Here is a 15,218-nt window from a genome sequence, read left to right on the forward strand (position 1 = left end):
CTAGCAGAAGTCCTAATGAAAGTAGAACAGATGAATCTTTTGGTTTTGAAACACTTACAGTGTCTTATTTTGCACACTGAAGGAAAAAATAGATAAGATGGGTGCATTGAGCATATGATTATACCAGTTAATTGACTGGTCTCTTTCTACCTCAACACACATTAAGCAAGTAGAAGTAGTCTTGCAGCCCAGATTTCCAGATGTACAGTGCATGGAATTTTAAGAATTTACAGTTCTTACTTTAAGATGGTATCAGTAAAATGTAAGCATAATGAACATATGAATAAAAGAAAACTCAGTTAACAAGCTGGCAAAAACACCTGTCCTTGGGTATTCCTATGCTTGAACTAGAGTAACAAAGGGAAGAGAAATAAAAACAAATTAAAAAAAAAAAAAAAAAGAGCAGTTCAAACATCAAAACATATCATAGAGACAGGGTAAATTTGCCAACTGGCATACTTACATTGCTACCAAAATCCAAGAAAACTAGTTTAGAGATCAGCAGATCTTAATGGTAATTTGGTGGTGTTAATTTCTCCTACCTCAAGCCAGTATCAGTGCAAACTTAATAAACATGTTTGTTCCTTTAAATTGTTAAGAAAACTTTCATAGAGATGACATCCTATACCACAGCAATGGCTGCTTTGTCCATCATTTTCTCAGTCAAGAGTTCACTATCATCTGAAAAACATTATTGTCCAAACATGAAAGACATTCAGCAGAAGCTTAGTGCTGGAGAAGCAGATGAACTCTTAATAGTTGCCTTTGTTTGATTGGTTTCTGTTATAAAGTATGCCTCAAAATATGAACATTTTTGCTAAGTTTAATGTTAAATTGTAAATTCCCTCCACTTCACAAATAGTACATGGGAATAAAAATTATTGCACAGAATTTCTGCTGTAAAAGTGTTACTGATTACTCTCTTTGTTGAGGTTGGTTGGAACCAACCATCATTAATGTTCTACTGGTACTTATTCTGAATTTTATTGAGAAAATCACTCAGATGGTATTAAACTTGTCTAATATTTCTGCTACCTTGAAATGCTTTACATTCGAGTTACTTTTGAGACAAGGTGTATTATACACCCGTTGTGGCTTCATTTGTTTTTCAGATAGAATATTTACTTTTCAGAAAAGAAATGAGAAGGTGAGAAGGGTAGCTCTGAAGTGTCACTGTGACCCTGTTTGTACAGAGGAGCGACTAGGTGGAGTCTTCACTGTGGGTGGATGCCAGTTTCTAGGCTTATCCCAACCTGAAATACATACAATGCTTCACGCATCAGCTTTTGCTCTTTAAGCTACCATTTGACAAATCTAAACAACGCACAGACTGTCTATGCACAGGTTCAGTGGAACTGTGTGCATTATTTTCTGCCTTATTTAGTCCTGAACCTGATGGATTTGATACTAACATCTATTTAATATGTTTGCCCTATATAGTAAATACTGAAAAATATTACTCATCTTCCAAATCAGTAGAACAACAGAGAGGAGTAAGAGATGTATCGATAGCTCAGAGAAGGACCATCTATCTCACTTATCTTTAGCTGCTTCTTGTCTAGCCAGTTGTCAGTGCTCTCCTGCTATTTGGTGGAGAAAGACAGCTGCTCCCAATTCATCCCAGCTTAGGCAATTATTTTAGGATGGGATGAATCACACTCATGAAGTTGCCTCCATTCCCTCATTGATGACAGAGAGTGTCGAGACAATTACCTGAAAACGGGCAGTTAACTTTAAGATAACTAGAGTTAGGTGACAGAATCCCACCTGCAGTTGTTATGAACTATTCAACCTTGAAAAAAAAAAAAAAAAAAAAATATATATATATATATATATATATACAGAGAGAGAGAAATTTTGGGACAAAAGAACAAATAAACAAAATCGAACAACAACCACCTCAGGCTCCAAATCATCAGAGGGATCAGCTCTCATATTCTGAATACATTAGTTGATTCATCAGTTGGAGCATCTTGAGAAACTGCCTACACTAAGACTTGTTTCCCCATTTCCCCATAGATACCCTGGAGAACACAATTCTGCTACCCTGCTGTGTAGTTAATCATTGACTGCACTTAGACTCCTTAGATAATAAGGATCTAGTCACGGTAAGCCTGGTTATAAGCACAATCCTGAAAAAACGAGCAAGGAAAAGATTGGATTTTAAAAGGAAAAAAACCAACAACAAACAAACAAACACAGAAGACTGCTACATGAACCCTAATTAAATAACAAAAATTAAGTTCCTCTATGCATTTTTAAAAATCCCAATATGTATTTATCTTGCATCTTTAGGGATGTAAATATTTTTTGAGAGTCGCATCTTAAATAGCTTTGGTTCTTTTTCAGTTCATCTGGATGCCCTATGTCTTTCAGAGAATATGCAACAAAACAAAAAATAAGAAAGAGGAAAACCAAGAATGTAGACAATGTGATAAACACAGCTATATTCCCTTTAAAAAATATATATAAAATCTCTGGTTTTTAGTATCTTCTATTGAGTTGTTTTTAAAAGGAACAGTATAGGCACATAATATTTAATTTCACTAAGTGAGAGGGGGAATACTATAAGTCATCAAACAAGCAAAAGGAATATAAAAGTAAAAAGAAAAGCTGATACGAACATGAAGAATGTTTTAAATGGAATATTGAGCCCTAGGGTCTAATATTTCTCAGGAATTATGACAGCTTCATAAAAGACAGAATTTATTTTTTTCCTGATGAATAGAGTTGAGGTAATAATTTATTTCACTTTTAAAAGCCTGGGCTCAAACTAAGAAAGGACACAGTATTCATGCAATATAAAATGCACTTTGATTGAATAGTAGAATTTGAATGGTTTCAATTTTTATTAAGAAAATATAAATATTTTTCAAATAAATAAGATTCTTGGTGAGAGCTTTAAACACTAGATTGGCAAAGATTCCATTCACTTTCAACAAGATAGTATTATTAGCAAGCCTGGATTTTACTGAACGGTTTTCTGAAACTATTTGAAAGTTAATACATTGATATTATGAAAAAAATCAATTTCCTATAATGCACTATTGAATACCTTCAGTAGCTGCCATCTTCACTTTCTAGAATTATACTGGGTTTGATTCAATTAGCTCACTTACAAATATAGTTTGACAGTTATGGTAGACTCTTTTCGTTCAGAGTTACAGGGTTAAGTAATTTTGTTGTCAAGCTTCATTATCTTATAGAAAAGGGGCTGTTCTCCATTGCTTTTGCAATGCAACTAGCAAAAAGCTATGGTTAGGTATGACACATCTCCTTGCCGTATACCGAATATAAAAAATAACAGTTGAAGTAACATGAAACAGAATCTTTCTATGGAATGTGACAACTTATGTTTGAATCATCCCACTGTAACCTCTATTCTTCCATGCTCAGAAAAGAATCTACACTGAAAAATGAAATATTTTTGTGGAGCTGTGTAAGGTTCAATAATCAGAGTCAAACTCAGACCTGGAGCCCACCATTTATACTAAGCTTCAGTTTAGCAACAAAGCCACCCAAAATCTGGATTCTCTACCGATTAGAAAAGCTGGTTTCCAGCTTCAGTGCTATGAAAACTATATATCCTTAATTAGATCCAGTTAAGTGTTTCTCTAACTAAACCCTACCTTCAAATTAAAATGTTAAAAAAATTCTCGAGCTAGGAATCATATATGCCATCAGAAGCTGAAAGTCGTGACATCAGAAGCTCACTAAAGAATGAGAAGATGATAAGACAATAGTTGAAAGTGCTGTTCATTATGCAACACATTTTATCCTTGAATGCTAAAACATCTGAACAAAAAGAACACATTCATATGCATTTTAATCTAACAATAGGGCTGATTTGAGTAACAATTATGCAATGAAGTCACTATTTCCTGGAAATGCTTTTATAAATACAAAATATGTTTAATTATTCAAATGAGGAATCTCAGACCTGCACCTACTTTAACAACATTTTTCCTCTACCTTAAAATACTCTTTTTTTTAATCCAGCATTAGAGGGAGTGAAACTGTTTCTTATAGGCTATTTTACAATAACCTTACTATAAATTATTACTGCACAAGTAGCCTGAGATCTGCTGCGCAACAAATGGTGACACCAAGGGTGATAGAAACTGATTGAATTGAATTTCTTTAGTCCCAAGTTTTGATTAGTGCATCATCTATGTGGTGGGTTGTTTTTTTCAATTTGATATTCAAAAGGAGTGAAAATACTGGGATGTATTAAAATAATTAGAGTTGTACTAAATAGATCATTACATGTGTGAACTGAAATAGCCGGAATAATTTTGGAATCAAATGCTACTCAATACGATTAAAATATGATTAAAAACAGAAGCTGCTTATTATTTACACTGTCAACACAGGCAGACCACTTTATTCAAACAGAATCAGTCCTTATTCATTAAGCAGTCCCTTTGGAAGTGGTCAAAGTGGGACTTGCCTCCACTAAGGGCATTGTATAAAAATTTAATCAGTCTGTGATTTTCAGTCCAGCAGTGAAGAAGCTGAGCTACTTAACTCTCAGAATATGGGTCATTTTTAAACACCATTCTGGGATGAGCTCATTACTGTGTTGCATGTAGAACTAGACACGTAACAGAGGAAATATTTGTTAAAGTTTTGGTTTGGGGGTGTTTGTTTGTTTGTTTGTTTGTTTGTTTGTTTTACAGGGGGAAGGGAGAAGAGGCAAATAATGTCATGGTTGCACAACACTTCAATCATTTGTCCAAGATCAGTACGCAAATGGTAGCAATTTTTTGTTTCTAAATTGTCTGCAGTGTTACTACACAGAAAGGAGAGAGAAAAACTAAGATTCTGGGACAGTATATTCTTTCTTTCAGAGAAAATACAGATTTGAAGCAGACTTAGAGAGTGGGAGATGTGTTAGTGGATCTCAGGAGGAAAGACTGCCCCACTGTTCCAAGCACCACTTCAGATTTCAAGATGACCACATAGTGGTACTAAAGAGATCAGAAGGTGCTGCCTACACTATAACAGAGATTTTCACATCCAGAGCAAGTTAGCAGGACCAACACTTTCTGGTCCTGTTTTGGACACAGTGCTTAGAAAGACACTGCTGGAGCAAGCAGCCGTCTCCTGTGCTTCTTGGGAGCTGCTGACTTCCTAACCAATCTCAAAAATTAACCTAGCTCCCCAGCACTTGGTGCTTCAGGCATCTGCATGCAGCACATCCCCTGGGGCTGGTTTTGTTAAACTGGATTCAGACATCCTGCAGATTTCCAGGAGACATCGGTGTTGCTTGCAACTGCAGGAGAAGGTGGTAATGTGCACAACGGGGCTAGCAGAGCCTGTGGCAGCCACAGTACGTCATCTGTTTTTTTCCTAACTTCTCCTTTGTTTTTCTGAGATTAACCCTGCATATCCTTCCTTTTTGACACAAACCTATTGAGCGAAGACTTTCTAAAAGCACTGTTCTTGAATTCATAGTTACTTGTTGTTAACTCACTTTTTTTTTTTTTTTAAGAAAACCCTTTCCCAAATTGAAAAGCAAAGTTGCCACTAATTTTTCCCGAAAGTTTTCTTCCTAGTGTATTACAGCTTATTTTATTACAGACTTTCCTGAGACCCTTTGCACCCACTTCACCTGCTAACACGCGGCTTACACAATAAGGACAAAGCCAAACAGATGTGTTTGGAAGAGACCTAACAAAAGTGCCATTAGATGAAGCCAGACAATGTAAACAGTAAAGAAACCAAGCATGGTGCTACAACTTATTTCTGGAAGGGAAAAAGTTTGTGTTTTTCTCATTACTCATTCAGTGTTTTCTCAGCTCGAATCCAGGCAAATGAAGCACAGCACTGACGGCATCACTACCAGTTCTGTAAGCATGAACACACTGAGGGAGCCTAATGTAGCATAAAGCTACCAGACAATGACATCTGGGATGGAGTGATTGCAGAAGAAGTCTGCTTCATCCTAAAACTCTTCCTCTTCATTCCACACCTTAGCAGTGTAAGTTGTGTGAATCACCACTCACAGCAGTGAACAAAAGTAATTAAAAACACAACTCTTTCCACATTTTTTACATTAAACAATTGGCACAGGAGATTAATGACTCTGCAAAATGATTTCCATCACCCTCAGTATTGCTTTCAGCTGCTTCAGCCTTGATGTCTGAAAGGAAGCTGTCCACATAATCATCCATTGCCCAGTTCAAAAGGAATCTGCAAGAAAGTTCTAACAGTGGTTTTCCAGAACAGTGTGCTGCAAAACTGACTCCATAAAATCAAGAGAGAAATCACCATCCCTAGCAGGGTATACACATGTTCAGGTGTCATTCTGGCAGACACAATTATTCTCCTATATTTTTCCTCTCCCTTATGGGATGCTGAACTAAAAGCAGAGGCCCAGCTGTCATCTTCTTGCACTTCCCTAATTTCACCACTTTTTTGCACCCCAGAATCTTCAGCAAAGATACTGCCCCACAAATCAGAACTTCCCAACAGTTTTTCCAAAAAGATCACTCGCACTGTAAGGGATATTTCCTTTCTCATTCCAGAGCACAACATGGGAGAACCTGGACTAAAAATGCCTTCCTCTGTCCTGCTGGAGGTTACAGGCTGAGACTCTAGGAACGGCTGCTTGAACCAGGAGTCCTACCACAGGCAAACCTCCTCTTTTTAGGCACTGCTGCTTTCCAGCACGGCTTTTGTTCCAGTTCACTTTTGTTTGTTTATTTGTTTCTACCCCCCTTCTTCTTGTCTCGGAAAATTCTGAAAGGAGGGGGGAGGAGAAGAAAAAGAAAAAAAAAAAACAAAAAAAACCCACAGAAATCATAGCTTTGAAAACAGTACAACACAATCAGCATAGCAGCCAGAGGAAAAGATATCTGAATGTTTTTCAAGGCTGTAGACACACACAGATTTAAACAAACAACAGACTCAGCCTCTCAGTCACAAGGAGAGGGTGACTTGAATGCTATGCAGAAACAACCTGGATTCATCTAATGACCACACAAGGCAACGTGAGACAGGAGAATTTTCCAACACCAAGGTAAAAAAACCCAAAACCTTGAGACAAAATTGTACATACGTTTTTGTCACTTACAAAAAAAAAACTTGCTCAAAATTTGCAGAGACTTTCAGAGACTTACATGAAAGCCTTCAACCTTAACAAATCTGTACTGTCCTCCAAAAACTTTTCACCACATATTCAGGTACCTGTTTCATAATGCATTTAGTGAACTAGAGAGCAAACCTCATTTCTGATGTGATTTTTCAGAAAAGAAACATTTTTGTTAAGATCACTATCAAATCTGGCAGTACAAAGCCTGACTAGAATAAGAAACACTGGTAAACTAGGAAATAACTTCTGAGTCAACTTCAAAATCCAAAACCAGTGGGGTTTCAGAACTCTTACAGTACTAATAAGAGCAAAACTGAAACTTCGTGGAAGTTCTGCAGCAAGGCAGCAGCAACAATCCTTGGCATACAGACTATTTCATTGACACTCTAGATATGTCTGTACACATCCACATGTGCATCACAGCACTGGGCAAAATTGTGCAGCCTTAGGTAACAGGAACTTCTCTGGTTTTCATTAGTGAGATAACACACTGAAGTTCCTCGTTTCTGCTGACCTTCAACTGATTAATCCAACTTTTTATTATGTTCAAAAGTATTTCCAGAACTAACATAAAGATTACTTTTTATATTTTTGACAAACTGTTTTTGTCAAAATTCTTTTTAATGAATGCCAAAAAGATACAAGTATCAAAGAGTTTGAAATCAGTACATACGTTATGATACAATCTGGAAAATGGGAAAGAATGAGTTAAGAAGCATAATTTACTAATATTGTGTTTGTTGGCCTTGCAGATAAAGTGGGAAAAATGTAAAGATAGCATGATGAAACTCAGGAAACACCCAATCAGTAGCCCGGAAAAAATCTGAGACACATAAGTGAAAAGAGAGAACAGCTAAAGTAAAGGGAACACTATAGGTGGTAGAGCTAACTTTTGCATCTTTAGACACCAAAATGAATCCCAAAGATTCACACCAGCCCCAGAACTTGAAACGTTTGTCTGCCTCTCAGAACTCAAAGATCATAAGCTTTGGACAGGTCTTCTACAAATGAGATAGTTTTATCCTAGAGGTGAAAATTTTAGTTTCTTCATTTAATCATCGTATTAAGTAATGAGTTTTAGTAAATACTGCAAGATTTAGCCTACTGCTACTACGTGTCTTTGGAAAGAGTCAAGATTGTGCAGGTTTTAAGAAGTTCTTTTCTGTACCCTCTATTCAGAAACTCAAGCAAGAGACTCCATTGAGATCAATCAATGGTCATAAATTTTACTGCTCACGTATTACACTATATTTATTTATATCCTGAAAGGGACTGGAGATTGGGTATGTGACTAATGCTAGGGTTATAAATTGCCCAGAGAAGAAATCTAAACATAACTCTGAACTTCCTCCTCATCCAAACACATCCATCACATTCTAATAATTTGAAGTGCAGTTCTAATCAAAAGTGATGTGAACTTTTTTTTTAATTCGGATATCTGCATCCAATTCATATTCACTTTACAAAAATAAGATTCTTGAGTTTGTTGAGTTGTAATACTAGAGAGAATTAAAGAACTAGAGAACCAGGACAAATCACTGTGACGACAGCTTTTCTTGTGTTTTCCATATCCTATAGAAACTTTTTTTCCCCTCAAAGTTTGCATAATGCTGAAATAAAAATATCCACTAAATGAGCTAGCACAGACTTTTAATTTTTAAACTCTTAATTTTACATGCTGGGTGCTCCTCTGTGCCTCAGAATTTTTCTCTGAAATATCTCTTTGAAAAATGCCTCTTGTTTTGAACTGACAAAGATAAGCTGGAGACAAGACCTAAAGAAATTGTGTACCTGCCTCATTGTTTTCCACTGTATTTCTCTCTCAAAACAGAAATGAACACTGCCAACTGTTTCGCTGTGTCTGAAAGCAGGCACATAGACATAAAAATTACAATGGTGATCTGGGAATCTGTTGATAAAGCCATTTATTTTGGGCAACATGTTTTGCTATCACTAGCAGCTTGGATTGCCAGGGCACTGTGGAATTCTCCCTTGCAAAAGACTAAGTTTTATATTCAAATCCATGTGAGTGTTCAGAGAGGCCAGTTGGCCAGATCAATTTTTTAAAGCAAAACTGATTAAAAAGTCATGTACATCAGGTACGAGCTGAAGTTTACATACAAAGCAAGTCCCAATAAAGCCCAAGTCCACAACCATAACACAAAGCATGAATATTTTTCTAAGGATATATCACTCATTGTCACCCAGTAACATTTTCTGCTTAACCTTTTCTTGTACCTCCCTGTGTCACTCCCAGTCACTCTTTAAGCCTGTCTATTTTTACCACACTTTCCAGTTAATGCTTTTACTTTTTCACATGAAATGCTTTTGCTTTTCAGTGCATTAAAGGGTATTGTTGCAGCCACAGAACATTCCTACTGCACTTACATTTTCCCAATATGCAATAAATGATACTGAGACACATAGCAAACTCTTCTAGAAATATTAACATTCTGCACACAACCCTTCCCCTAAACATTGCTTTCCACAAGATTTATCTCCACATCCAGAGTTGGCTGCAATCTGTCTTTCCCTCCTCAACTGCTTTTATCCAGTGCTCTCACTGGAGCTCTCACTGAAAAGACAACCTAGGAAGAGATTAGTTTCAGCAACACACCTGCACATGGACAGGAGACCTTGTACCATATAGCCATGTGTATACCTTGATACATCCCAGTACCAAAGGTGCTAAAAGGAACAGAAAGAGAAGGACTTCTGTGAGGGTAGAAGGAATAAGAGCAAGTTCTCTCCCAATTCTTTTTGGAGCAGTGTATTTCTGAACAGAAACATCCAGGAGAAAACTGAGGACAAGGAAGTATGCTGTGTAGGTAGGACACTTGGGTAGGTCACAGCAGCAGCTCTGCTCTCTCTGAGCTTCCCTTTTTTCCTCAAGTGCTACAGAGCAGAGGAAAGTAGTTCTCAATCAACAGTAGGACCAGTCAGGCTCCACTGCACCTATTGTCTCCAAATCTGAATGCAATCAAAAAAGGACATAGTTGTGAGGCAATCAAGGGGAGAGAAGCTGAAAAGGGGCAGCACAACTCCTCGTGAAGTGGACGCTTCCGATCAGGAGAACATCAGCTGTCGGTGTGTTGACTCACAGCACAGAGGAGGAACTCAGTGGAGGAGAGGAAGAGGCCGTGGTAAATGAAATCCAGCCTGGTAACAGGGCCTTTTCTTCAGGTGCAAAATTCCTCCTTCAGCTCTGTTATGAAGACCTCTTCCCATGTCTTTTGCCTCCCCTCAGCTCCTGCCTCTCATCGTGGCCTTTGGTCAGCCAGCCCAGATCTACACAGCACCAAATCCTACCAAACCTTTGGTTCTCCAGTATTGACATGACCCTTACTCTCCTGTCCATCCCAACCTTCTGACCCCCATGTTGTCCTAGGGGCTAAAGACAGCTGTCTTTCTATTCTGTATCTTGGCACATACGTGGTACTTGATCAGTGCCACCTGGAATAGGATTATGCTGCAATCAGTTCCTACTGCCCAGGGAATCAAAAGAAAACAGAAGTGGCCAAACCGGCTGGGCACTTGAATATTACTATACAGCTAAAGCCATACACAAATAAAAATGTTATATTCCAAAGTTTAAAAAAAAAAAAAAAAAAAGTTTTCTAGTAAAGCACGGAACAGAATCTGTTTCCACAAATGAAACTTAGTCATAACTGGACAGGTCATCATTTCCCTGAGTCTATGCTATGACGAGAATGTGCAAGTCACTTCTGATGGCAAGGCAGAAGGGACCCAGTGCCCTCATCACATCCCCACTACCAGGACTCATCCCTTCCTCCCTTCTACCTCTACATCATCAGCACACAGCCAACTCTTCATTGGCAAGCCATGGGGTATTAATTGCCATCCACACTCACCCTTGCTCCAGGCTGCACCTGATAGATGAGCTGGAGCTGGCAGTCTAAGAGCTGCAGCCCCACACTGATTTCTGACAGCCCCAGTGCTGCCCAGAGAGTATTTCACTCCTCCCACACCCGAGTCCACTCTCTCCAGCAGAGCAGCAACGTCCAAGTTCAGTGTTCAAGCTGCTCTTCTCTCTTTCAAAGAAAACTTAGAGATAAAAGCAGCTGTGAGATCAGGAAGACAGCCAAGTTTGTTTGCCCTTGAAAGGAGGTGGTCACACATGATGAAAGATGAAATGAGCAGAGAGCTCCTAAGGAAATACGTTCACCCTTCTATCTCCTCTAGGCATTAGTCAAAAACTCCACAATTTGGGCAGCAAGATACCACTTCCACAATCCTGAAATAAACACTTTGTGCTTTTTCAACACAAATAAAGGACACCCTAACATAAGAGCATATACATTGCCAAGGAGAAATGATGAGTTGAGGTTTCCTCTCACTAACACAAATGTATAAAAGAGTCAAGTACTTTCTTTACTTAGTGCTAGAAATGCCCTCAGAATTAATATAGTGGCAACTTCTATAAGCAACAGGTTAGCAAAGAAATCGAATGCCTATGCTTAAATAAGTTTCAGAGACAGATACTGAGACCATGAATGAGTTAATATATACATATATATTTGTATACATTTGGGCCAGTTGCAGTAACACCTATAGGTAACTCTTGCAAATCAGCAGGAGTGCACTTCCACAGAATGAAACCTTTGGAAAATGGACAAGACAAGGGAAAAAAGCTTGTAGAGCAGGAAGATTGTTTTCTCCCTGAGGCCACTTCTAAATCGGGGAAAACTAAGTGGGAGAAGCCTGGTTACCTACCATTTTCACTTGAAAATTTCAGCTGATGGCATTATTGTAGACTACAAAGGGAGTGAAAGACAGGGACACCTTCACATTGTGAACCCTCTGCCCAGAAAATACTTCCAGGTAGATGATAAAGCAGAGAGTAAGGCACGCTATAATTCACAGAGGAGGGGAAGGGAGGGGAGGGGAGGGGAGGGGAGGGGAGGGGAGGGGAGGGGAGGGGAGGGGAGGGGAGGGGAGGGGAGGGGAGGGGAGGGGAGGGGAGGGGAGGGGAGGGGAGGGGAGGGGAGGGGAGGGGAGGGGAGGGGAGGGGAGGGGAGGGGAGGGGAGGGGAGGGGAGGGGAGGGGAAAGAAAAGCACTAGGTAATGAAATGTTAATAGAAGTTCTATACGGTTTTTAACAAAAACTATATGAAATCATATGAAAAGTAGGTGAATTGTAATAGAATTCTTCAGTGCACAGTCTGGAGAATAGAAAGACATGCCAGAAGCTGTTTATACCCTGAAAGGTACAAAGGTGAGGGAAACTCAGAATGGAAGAGACATTCAGAGGATATAGAAAGTGCTAATCAGACAGCTCATGAACAATTAACTAAGATGAAGAAATACACTGAAGTAGACCATGCTAAGCTCTGGAAACCAGAAAAAAAGATGGGACAAGCAGCACTGCAGCCAGACAGGATTCCAAAATAATTTCTACCACACAACAGAGTACATCATCCTCTGCAAACTTAAATAGTAACGATGGGAGCTAAAGAGTTCAGTGCTATCGGGAATATGGTTCCAAATGTGACGGCTCTTATATTGGGGAAAATAACGAAAGAAACCAGTCAACATCATAAGTAAGGGCAAAAACTCCTCCACAACAGTGCCCAAGGCAACTGGAAGTGGACATACCTGTTCCTTAAATCTGAAATGCTCACGTCCTACATGCTGAGTTGTATACTTTTGTAACAAGAGATTTATATTACAGAATGCCAACAGAGTTTTGTCTTATGACTCAGACCATTTGAGTGAAAAATTATTCTTGATAGAAATAACTTCATATTTTTTGTTTCAGGTACTGATTTGGTTCAGATCTAACAAGCAACACTAACTTTCAGATGAAATACAAAATTAAAACTGGGCAGTTTCCTTCTAGTTGGTATCTGTTAAATTAATTGTCTTAGGAGATCAATTCTCTTTTTCAAATTGAGGCATTTACAAAGTGATACAATCTTCAGGGTTTCCTCCCAAACCCTCGTGCTTCAGTTCAGATAAAAAATTAGCATCTGTTTTACTCTGAGGTCTTTTGGAGAACTTAAGTTAACTCAGCAAGTCCTTTAGGAGAAATTCTATCAATTTTAGATATGTTTGTGTATTTGTAATTAATGCCATGAATTTTCATTAAAAGGTTTTGGTTACCATTTACCTGGGAATGAGTTTATTTAGAAATAGAACCTTAGCAGTAAAATTCAAGAATATAGGGGATTAAGCTGCTATCATACATCTTTGTAGCACAGAAATGACACTTCCATGATAATGCTGTGCTCTTAGGATGCAGATGGAAGCAACAACGACTGACTATTTTCATCGCAAATAAAAGTAAATCATAAAAGTTAGTGATGTTGAGATTTTTTAATACCATTCTCTTTTTACAACACTCTGAACAATCAATATTTGTTGATATTATTACAACTAACTCTTTCAAAAGTAAAGGCCTCTTTGAAAAGATAACTAATTGCACTGGATGCCTAAGTTGTGAATTAACTTTCAAGATAATATAAACCATGGCCAAGTAATAAACTTCCTCAAAGCTGATTATTTGAATGCTCAGTGCATCTTGGGCTTTCCAGTTGCATATGAACTTCACACATTCATAGTACATGTTGAACTTCTATTTTATCTAAATGGAAAATGTTCTAAATCTCACCATCAAACAAAATAAAGGACCATGGTCACTGTGACCGATAATTTAAAATGAAATTTCTCCTGCCCCAAAATATAGACACTGAGACTGTACTTCTAATTACTTGGCAGTAATATTAACTACCCACATTTGAGGTGTTAGTGCTCACAACAGCTTTATTAGGGCACTCAGTGAAAAAGTGAGCAAGGACAAAGTCTAATTGGCTTTGCTTCCTGCTAGAAGGACAAACTGAGCTGAAAAATTCTGAATACCACTTAAGTCAGAACTGAAATTCACAGGAGCTGTGGATGCTTAGCACCTGTCAAAAATGGGTCATTTGTTAAAGTTTGCATGTCACATTAGAAATAATGAATCCACTTTGTTTAGACCAGGACACAAGAACTAGTTTGTCTTTAAAGTCAAAGTCAAAAAAAAAAATTCAAAGCAATCAAAGAAAACTCTGCTGAACAGAATGCAATTCCCCAAATACCCCAATCAACATGTCCTTATATATAATAGTTTACTGATGAGAAGTCTATATTTCTTCCCTATTCATTCTGCATTCAGTTCTGCCTCAGATACAACCCTACACTCACTGATGCTCCTTGTCCTTCCTCAACCCTATAGTTGCTTCATGTTGGGTGTATTTTTCCCACCCTTGTTGAATTCTTCATGTGATTCCTTGTTTTCTTTTTCAGCCAGGTAAAAGATAAGGTGCACAGAACAACTGCCAATTTGTATCTTCCACACCCTTTCTGGGTGGAAGCCGTATTAGTGGGAGGTAAGAATAATGGCACAATCCTTCAACATCATGTTGAAATCTTCTAGGCTTCTACTCTAGGAAAGAAGAGATTGGGACAGTTTACAAATACTGAATTGTTTCTTTTAGACCAGCCTAGAATTTATTAGTGGGCAGGAATATTCTTCCTGCTCAGAGGTAGGTTCCAACCTTGAACAAACTTTTGTGTCACCCTGTGGAAAAAAGAAGGCAAGAACTACTCATCCCATGAAGAGTCTCACAAAGTGCTACTGAGACCAAACACTACCACTGAATACTTAAAACACTTGTATGTCAGGTTACATACATGATAGCTGGAAGTGGAATTTTGATTATATATTAATTTTCTTTTTTTTTTTTAATATAAAATACCTTTCATTCAAACAAAATATGCTTGATAGCTTTTGCTGACTTATCTGAATATGAATATGCTTTCTCTATATTCACATGTGCATATAGACACATACATATGGGCAAAAACTGAGAACACTTGTAAAGTTATTTATATAGCTTGTTAACTGACTGAATTTGCTGAAAAACACAATAAGATATTAGAACAAAATTCTATAACTGAACATCCATGCACTGAATGTTAATACAGCCTCCAAACAAATCCAGCAATAACACTATCAGCACTAGCTAACTCTAAAACCAGATCAACTAGCAAAAACTGAGTCCCAGTTCACTGAAGGGAAAGTCTCATTCCCATCTGTACTTAAAATATTTGAGGGCAGTAA

General features: G+C 38.0%; 1 protein-coding gene across 1 annotated transcript in view; it reads right to left on the reverse strand.

Annotated features, from left to right (window-relative positions):
• LOC102084578 (solute carrier organic anion transporter family member 1A2) overlaps positions 1–11,110 on the reverse strand; it is a 51,480-nt gene extending 40,370 nt beyond the window's left edge. Inside the window, exon 1 of the mRNA XM_021289845.2 lies at positions 10,969–11,110. The gene's annotated coding sequence lies outside the window, so the exon portion shown is untranslated. The remainder of the gene's footprint in view (positions 1–10,968) is intronic.
• Positions 11,111–15,218: the final 4,108 nt, after the last annotated feature.

The sequence above is a fragment of the Columba livia genome, chromosome 1 (assembly GCF_036013475.1).
Source record: "Columba livia isolate bColLiv1 breed racing homer chromosome 1, bColLiv1.pat.W.v2, whole genome shotgun sequence".
NCBI lineage: Eukaryota > Metazoa > Chordata > Aves > Columbiformes > Columbidae > Columba > Columba livia.